Source organism: Salvia splendens, chromosome 17, assembly GCF_004379255.2.
Source record: "Salvia splendens isolate huo1 chromosome 17, SspV2, whole genome shotgun sequence".
In the NCBI taxonomy this organism is placed as follows: domain Eukaryota; kingdom Viridiplantae; phylum Streptophyta; class Magnoliopsida; order Lamiales; family Lamiaceae; genus Salvia; species Salvia splendens.
Window position 1 is genome coordinate 21,920,655 of NC_056048.1, and position 8,959 is coordinate 21,929,613.

Consider the following 8,959-nt stretch of genomic DNA (forward strand, 5'->3'; position numbering starts at 1 on the left):
TGAATTGTATATGTAGTTGACAAAAAAATAAAAATAATAAAAAATAATAAAAAAAAAAATTAATTTTTTTAAAAAAAATAAAAAAATAATTATTAAATAAAATGTATGATGAAATTACCATTCTGCCCTTTCACAATTAATTAATGTAAAAATATTTTCCATGTGGTAAATTCTGGACCACTCATTTAATAAAAATGAGTGGCTAATAATGCATCTCAATTCTCAATTAGGCTAAAAAATCTCAATTGATCACAACCCTATATATATATATATATATATATATATAGGGGTGATCAATTGCTAACTTATCATTTAATTGCTAACTACAACTAATTTAAGACCATAGGATTTTATAAATCTTGTGGTCTAAAATTTGCCACGTGTAATTTTTATTTTTATTAATTAAATCGAAAAAGATAAAAAATTACCAAATTAGAGTTTTGGATGAAAATGTCAATATAGTGTTTCAAAAATATCAACACAATGCTTTGAGAATGTTAACACATTACTTATATTGATATTCTACATGTATTATATTGACATATTTTATATAATATGTTGACATTTGTTGATGAACGAAAAAATTGAAAATTTTCAAAGTAAATTCATAATTTAAATCGAGAAAGTTATATGTATTAGGGGGGTGTTATATTGCTAACTCAATACGTAATTGTTAACTACAACTAAATAATAGCCATTAGATATTCAAATCAAGGGCCTAGATCATCTCCCTCGGAATGTCAATACGATCAACAAAAAACTTCAGTAAGGTTATTAAGGTCAATTTACAACAAATTAGTTGTAACTAACTTTTTAAAAATATTCCATAACTTTAAAACGCATATAACTTTCTCGATTTAAATTATGTTTTCACACAACATATATCAAATTAAAGATAATTTCATAAGGATTCTAACGAGATCTCACTTGCATATGTTCCGATGTCAAAATTTGAAAAAAAATTCAAAAATTTTTAATTTTTTCGTACAACAACAAATGTCAACATGATATATAAAATATGTCAATATAATACATGTAGAATTTTTTTTAAATAAACTCCTATATTAAGGAGAAATTACAAATAAACTTCTATAGAAATGAGGAAATAACAACTAATGTTAAGAGAGCTCGAACTCGACACCTCATACAATAATGTCTAACCTCCTTGCCGCTAGGACAAAGGCTTTGGACTATAATACATGTAGAATGTCAATATAAGCATTGTGTTGACATTCTCAAAGCATTATGTTGATATTTTCGAAACACTATATTGACATTTTCATCCAAAACCCTAATTTGGTTTTTTTTTTATCTTTTTCGATTTAATTAATAAAAACGAAAATTACACTGGGCAAATTGTAGACCACAAGTTTTCTAAAATCTTATGGTCTTAAATTAGTTGTAGTTAGCAATTAAATGATGAGTTAGCAATTGATCACTCCCTTATATACACTATACATAGGAGTGTGATCAATGTCGAACCAATTTTAAAGACCGAACTAGAGACCAAATTTGCCCCATTAGATCTAGTTTTTTTGATGAGATGCGCAGTTGTGTAAATTATTTCGGTCTTCATTACAAGCCCATTTGACTTCATTGTATTAGGTTTATTACTTCATTCTGGTACGTAATACCTTGAAACTATAGTTTGTTTTTACTCAATTCCAATACGGTTTGAAATGATTCAACACATGCTTCATTCGAATTCATTGACCTGAGTTTTTACCTTATTCACTTTTAAAAATGTAATTTATTCCAGTAGATTTATTACTTCATTGAGAAATGTTATTACTTCATTGGAGAATGTTTTTTACTTCATTCCAGTAGGACTTCAAATGATTCTACACATGCTTCGTTCAAATAGTTTATTAAATCATTCTATGTGCCTATTACACCATTCAATTAGACTATCATTCCATTTTTTTCAGCGCCGTGGCAGCGAGGATAGACATTGTAGAGAGAGAACGGTACGCGACGGCGAAACCGCCTTTACGTACTGGAATAAAGTAATAACATTCCGGAATGAAGTAAAAACCTACTAGAATGAAGTAATATATTCTGGAATGAAGTTAAATCTTCGTTATATGTTAGTATGACTTATTTGCCCGAGATGAATTAAAATAGGCTCGTGATGAAGACGAAAATAATTTATAAATTTGCGCATCTCATCCATAAAAAACTAGACCTAGAAACCTTAATTTGGCATGATTATGCAGTTCGGCAATAAGGAGTGGATTTGCTATAATGGGACTCTATATATTCTCTACAACACATTCACTAAGAAAATTGAGAATAAAACTCTCTCCTCGATAATATGATAAGATGATCTAAAGATGTCCGCTCAAAACATAATCACAATAGCCCAGCGCGCCGTAGAGCATCCTCGAATGCTTCCCGACTATTCCAAGGAGCCACCTGCATTGAAAAGGATCAAAGTCATACACAGACTTATCAAACTATTATCTAGAAAAGTTATTAACAAGTCAAATCAAGGCAAATTATGTGGATGTTTTTTACCTCAGTAATCTGAGAGTTGAAGTGTTTCTCAATCTTGTCCATAATCATATCATCGCTGTCAAGACAAAGCAAGTTGAACACAGCACCTGTCCAGCACAAAATAAAAGTTTTATCCAGCAGGTTAATCAAAATCATGCTTCAAACTATATTAATCGGGCTAAAACACACAAAATAGTTGCTTTTTAAACCAGAGTTTTTGAATCGTGAATATTGTTTCAGATCCTTTATAAGCGCAGTTTTTTTAAATCAATCATCTCCAAAGAATTTTGATGAATTTAAAAATTCCAAGCAAATACCATTTCAGATGATGAAATGACAAATAGTCAGCCACACACATCAAATGGGTAAACAAGCAAATATTGACACTTCAACCACAATAGTCCTCCATTCTAGTAACTACCCCGGTATTTACACTACATGATTGAAGTTAAAGGGCATGCCAAATCAACCATAACAAGAAAACAATGTGTAAAATTAACAATGAAATACCTTTGCGGCCAAAGCGCCCAGCTCTACCAACCCGGTGCAAGTAAACCTCATTGTCGGGTTCAGAATAACGACCATATTGCACAGGAAGATCAAAATTGATAACCAAATTAACCTACATAAAAATAATATGGACTTATTATAAGAGGTTAAGATCCAAGTTAAGCAAAAAAAGGGCTATTATAATAGACGTTGAAGCAAAATAGCAAAAGAGATGAGCAGCAGCACCTGGCTCTGGTCAAAACCACGAGCAAGAACATCAGTTGTGATTAGAACTTGGGTCAGACCTTCTTTGAACTCTTTTATGATTTTGTCCCTGTCCTCTATATTAAGAGCACCTTGAATCGTAGTCACCTCATAGCGAAGTTTGACCAAAGCTTGGTGCAACATAGATGCAGCATTCCTGGATTTGACAAAGGCAATTGTCTGCCCCACTTTCTCTCCAAGTTCAAGTATTTGGTCTTTAATCACCATGATCTTTGAAAGCTCGTCAGGACAATGAACCTTGTACTGTTTTACAGACTCCAGAGATAGTTCTTCCTTTTTGACAAACATTTGGTTAGGTTGTCTTTTAAAAATCTCTCCAGCTATTTTGGATGAAAAGTCCTTCACATCATCATCAAAGGTAGCCGAGAATAACAGGACCTGACCAATATTCCACAACACAACCAAAGTTTCAATTATAATTCAGTCGCCAACGAATATTGAATCTGACTCTGAGTTTAAATAATTTCCATTTTCTGTATCATATAGCTCCTAGATATTCCTTCACTACGGTACCAATGTCCCTCGCACCAAACATGACCAATAGATGGCAGCATATGACCAGATTGCATAATGTGTTACAAAATTAGGTATGATACACTTGGAAATATATAACTAGAAAATGAAGTAAAAGATTCATACTGAAGTAGAGAGATAAAATTGACAAGGAACATCTTCTGGGCACTTGCATTATGTATTTACCATATAATAACTATAACTCCAAATTCAGTTAGCAATGCAAAGTGGTTAAAACGCATCCTGTCTTATAAGCAACAGAGAAGTATATTCATAAAAAACATGATTATTTTGTACTAAACAACCAACCTGGCAATCGGAACTGGATTTAGCAATAGCCTTCATTATCCTGATTGATTCATCTCGGACTGCATATGATAATAAATTCACTCAATAAGCTTATAATATGAGATATTATATGCTTCACAAATTACAAATCAGAATATACGCAATACAGTGAACTTAACTTCATCAGGGAACCATAACACAAAATACTTTATGCATAAAAGATTATTTCACAATTTATGATCCATCCATTTCCTTGGATGCATTAGAAATGGATCCAGGAGTGCATGTATCATGAATTTGCATGGGATATAATCACACAGATAGTTTCCCTGAACCACAGCATGGACCAACATAGTGAGACCAGGCATTGACATGGATGGATTGACCTACTTGACCAAGATAGTCAATTGGATGGAAGAATCTAAGTGAGAATGGAGTATACAGGTTACCAAAAGGAAAAAAGAAAAAGCAAGTGACTAGACGAACGTTACATACAGTACACCAAAATAAAAGGTAATTGTGCAATTAACAGTTTTAACACCATAAAAGTAAGAGCTCAATAAGAACAGGAAAATGAAATTGCACAACTCACCATTGCCAACATGTGGTCTGCCTCATCAAACACAAGAATCTTCATTTTACTCAAACCCAATTTCTTGTGCTGGAATGTGCCTGGTGTGCCGATGATTACTTGCGCTGTAATAGGTGGCCTCTTTTGTATTGGGATGTACTGTAGTTTGCTTGATCAGGTGGTAAAGCTAACTCTGAGGTTATCCCAGTGAACTTCCCCATCTTCAGAAGAACTTCCATATTCTGCACAATTTAATCAGTGTTGCTCAAAGACCATAACATAAATATGAAACAAGTCAAGATTGCAATAATTACAAAACTATAAGAACATGATTGAATTAATTAAGTGGAAGACATAACTATGCAGCCACAGCAAAACAGCCGTCATTCCGTTTTACTACATCATAGTCCTATATCATTTACAATACTAATAGTGATTAGAGACTAATTCACACTCAATCTTGCAAGGATTTTTCACCCTCTTTAGCTTTTCCCAAACAAAATATAGACCTACATGAATCCCCCAACCACACAAAAAGGCTATTGACTATAGATTAGCAAAAATTCCTAAGCTATAAAGGACGAACTACTGAAAACAAGCAAGCAAAACAAACCTGAACGGCTAACTCCCTGGTGGGGCAAATGCAGAGAGCCTGTGGTTCACGGACATTCGGATCAACTCGGCTCAACATACCAAGCACGAAGCAGGTGGTCTTCCCGGATCCATTATGAGCTTGAGCTATTAAATTCTTGTAAGGAGGAGTTAAGATCATGGGTAAACTGATAGCCTGAATCTTGCTAGGTTGCTCAAACTTCATCTCAACGTAAAGCCCCTTCAGCAGCTCAGGTGGCAAGTTCAAGTCTTCGAATCTCTTAGCTGAGGTATATGGAGTGTCCCCGGACGTAACCTATGATTCAACTCAAAAGGCAGGAAATCAAAATCCCAATTAAACCCCTACAATTATCATCGATTGCAAAATCAAAATAAAAACCTAAAGCTTAAATCTATAAAATCGAGGACAAATTATAGACAAAAACTAAGAGAAGGGTAGAAAATTACTGCTTCAATGGAGGAATCGTCGGGATTAGTCAGGCCGAGTCGACCTTGTTTGGACTCGTCGACAACCAACGAGTCCAATTTGATATCCGCCGACGACGAAGCCTCGCTTTGCTTCTCCGCAGCCGCCTCCTCATCAGCGACATCCTCCCACGACTTCGTCTCCGGCGGGGTAATCGTGGCGTTGGTAGATGAGCTACTGCTGTCGGCCATGGAAGAAGAAACAGCAATCTATACTAATATAACGGATTTCAGAATCCGGCGAGGAAAGACGGTGGAGCGACGAGGCAGCGCGGTGGAACGGCGAGCAAGGGGCAGTGGAGCGACGGCCAGCGTGGTGGAGGAGCGGCGGAAGTAGCGACGGCGATTGGCGGCGAGGAAAGGCGAGAGAGAGAGGAGAGAGACAGTGATGCGCCGATTGAGAAGAGTTTATAATATAATTGATTTTCTTTTCTATTACTATTTGGAAAAGTTTATAGTTATAATTGATTTCCATTTTAACAGTAAAGAGTTCGGGTTAAATCTGGTTTATAGGGTACTTTATGTTTAAAATAACGTAAATGTACCCATTTTGTTATCTTTTTCATATATGGGAAAAACACCACCCACATTGGCATTTTTTATTAGTGAAGACGCCACTCGCATTGGCGTTTTACCATTTAGAACCGTATGTCGTCGTATTTTATGTATGCATAGGTAAGTTCAAAAACGCCGACGGGGTTGGCGTTTTAGCTTTTAATTTGGCAATTTAAAAAAATACGGTATTATTAAAACCCGCCAATGAGGAGGGCGTGTTTGGCATAATCACGCTAATGCGGAAGGCGTGTTTGATGAAGTAGAAACGCCTAGGATATTGGCGTGTTTAAATTAAAACGGCAATTGGAAAAATTCTCGAAACTGAATCCAAATATGTTGAGGCATGTAGCAACCACGAGTCTCGGCGTGCGTCTCCGGTGCTCCGGGGCTGCCAGCGGTAGCGGACTGCGGCGGATGTACCACGAGAGAGTGGTGGACCACTACGACAACCCGAGGAATGTCGGGTCGTTTGACAAGAACGATCCGAATGTGGGAACGGGTCTCGTTGGAGCGCCGGCGTGTGGTGACGTCATGAAATTGAAGATTTGAGTTGATGAGGAGAGCGGTAAAATCGTGGATGCCTGCTTTAAGACTTTCGGATGTGGTTCCGCTATCGCTTCCTCCTCCGTGGGTATGTCGATTGAATTGAATCGTAAAGTTCTATGCTTTCCGTAATATCACCTAAAAATTGAATTTATGATTTGACATATTTTGTGGATTGGTTAATTGATAAATTCGGAGCTGGTATTGAGGATTAAAGATACCGAGCGAGAGAGAGTGGAGTTTGGTATGTTTTAGATTATGTGAATTGACCAGAGAATTGTACAAGAGGAATTTGCTTCTCCATAAAAAATCCAATGAAGGTGGCGTGTTTCAGAAAAGACGCCAGCGAGGGTGGCGTTTTTCAGTAAAAACGCCAATCAGGTGGGCGTCTCTTATAAAAACGCCAATCGGGTGGGCGAGACAATACAGAATGAGTCTTTTCCGTCGGCAAAAATTTGAAGGAAATAGCGAAGTATAAAACGCCAACATGGTAGGCGTTTTTGAGAAAAGACACCTTCCACGCAGGCGTTTATATCTGTTAAACACGCCAACATAGTTATCGTTTTTTCACGTAACACGCCAACCAAGTTGGCGTGTTTTAACTTAACTGTATTTGGAGAAAATACGACTAAAATACGACGACATTATAAAACGCCAACTATGTTGGCGTTTTTACTTATAGACACGCCAACTATGGTGCCGTTTTTCCATTTATGGAAGAGATAACAAAATGAGTACATTTTCGTTATTTTAGTGACAAAGTAGCCTATAAACCCGATTTTCTCAAAGAGTTCGTGTTTCAGGACTATTAGAGCATCCACAATAGCTTTAGACAGGCCACAACTCTTCATGCGACATCATCAGCACTTAAAAACTCCTCCTGCCACATCATAAGGACAAGTAACTGAACAAGCAATAGGCTAGCCACAATAAACAAAATTATAAAAACAAATAGTTAACAATCACACAAAATACGGAATTAAATTTACGACACAGATACATGAAAATTCAATAATAATATTAAAATTTAAAAAAGTACATAAATTAAAAAAATTTACATTAATTTTTTAAAAAAAACTCCTCTTCCACACGCGAGCCCTACACGCCTCCGCCTCACTCCTCGCCGTCGTCGTCGTCGTCGCTATCCGGGACCCCCAAATCTGCGGCATCTGAGCCCGAGTCTGAGCCCCCCAACTGTGCCGCGGCGGCATCCAAATCGACCTGCATACTCACGAGAATTGAGTGAAGAAAACTTTTCTCCTCGGGGTCAGTTGCCGCCTTCCAGTCAGCTAAGATCTTGTACATCTGAGCCCGCGTTTGTTAACGTGCGAAGAAGGCGAGCTCGGCGGTCGACTTGCCAACAGGGGGATGCCGACTGGACCTCCTGGGACCCCTGGCGAGCCCGTTGTGCCCGCCTTTGACCAATCGGGCTAGGGCGGCGAGTAAACGCAGGAGGGAACGGGAACTACTGAACATCCTCGGGGAGGTCGTGGGAACCGCCGCTGCTGCCGCCGCTGTAATCACCGGTATAGTTCAGTCGCTGCTTCTTCGGCCAGCCAGCATCGACACTTGCCCGAAACTTCTCGGAGTCCATCAGCACCTCATAGCAGTTCCAGTAGGTGAACTCCTTATAAAGCCCGGGCACTGGGAAGGCTTTCTCCGCTATCCTCCTGCAGTCCTCGTTAGTTTGGCCACTGGTCTGCATGCGGAGGGCGTTGTTGTACAAGCCGAAAATCGGGAGACCGCAATCCTGATTCGGTCCTATCCCTTCCGGCACTCCTCCCCGCTGTGTGGCCTCCCCTCCGGGCAAAATGCCTTGTAGGCTGCTGATATTTTAGCCCACAAGTTGACGATCCCCTGATTGTTCGAATCGAGCGGATCATCGCAAACACTCACCCACGCCTTGGACAGCGCGACGTTCTCCGCATCCGACCACTACCTCCATGCCGGGCTGTCGTCATCAGCCGGCTGCGACGACTCGCCGACCACCCTCTTGCCCTTCCCCTTGCCCTTCTTCTTCTTTGGCGCGCCCCGACCCCGCCCTACTCCCCTCGTTTGAACGTGAGTGTCTGCATCCCCGAGATCTATCCCCAACTCCTCTAAGGAGAAAGTATCACACCCAGTGAACTGCGTCTCCGATGG

The 8,959-nt window shown here is 38.7% G+C and overlaps 1 pseudogene; it reads right to left on the reverse strand.

Moving 5' to 3' along the window:
• Nucleotides 1–2,132: 2,132 nt before the first annotated feature.
• Nucleotides 2,133–6,127, reverse strand: LOC121775253 (annotated as a pseudogene).
• Between the last annotated feature and the right edge of the window lie 2,832 nt (nt 6,128–8,959).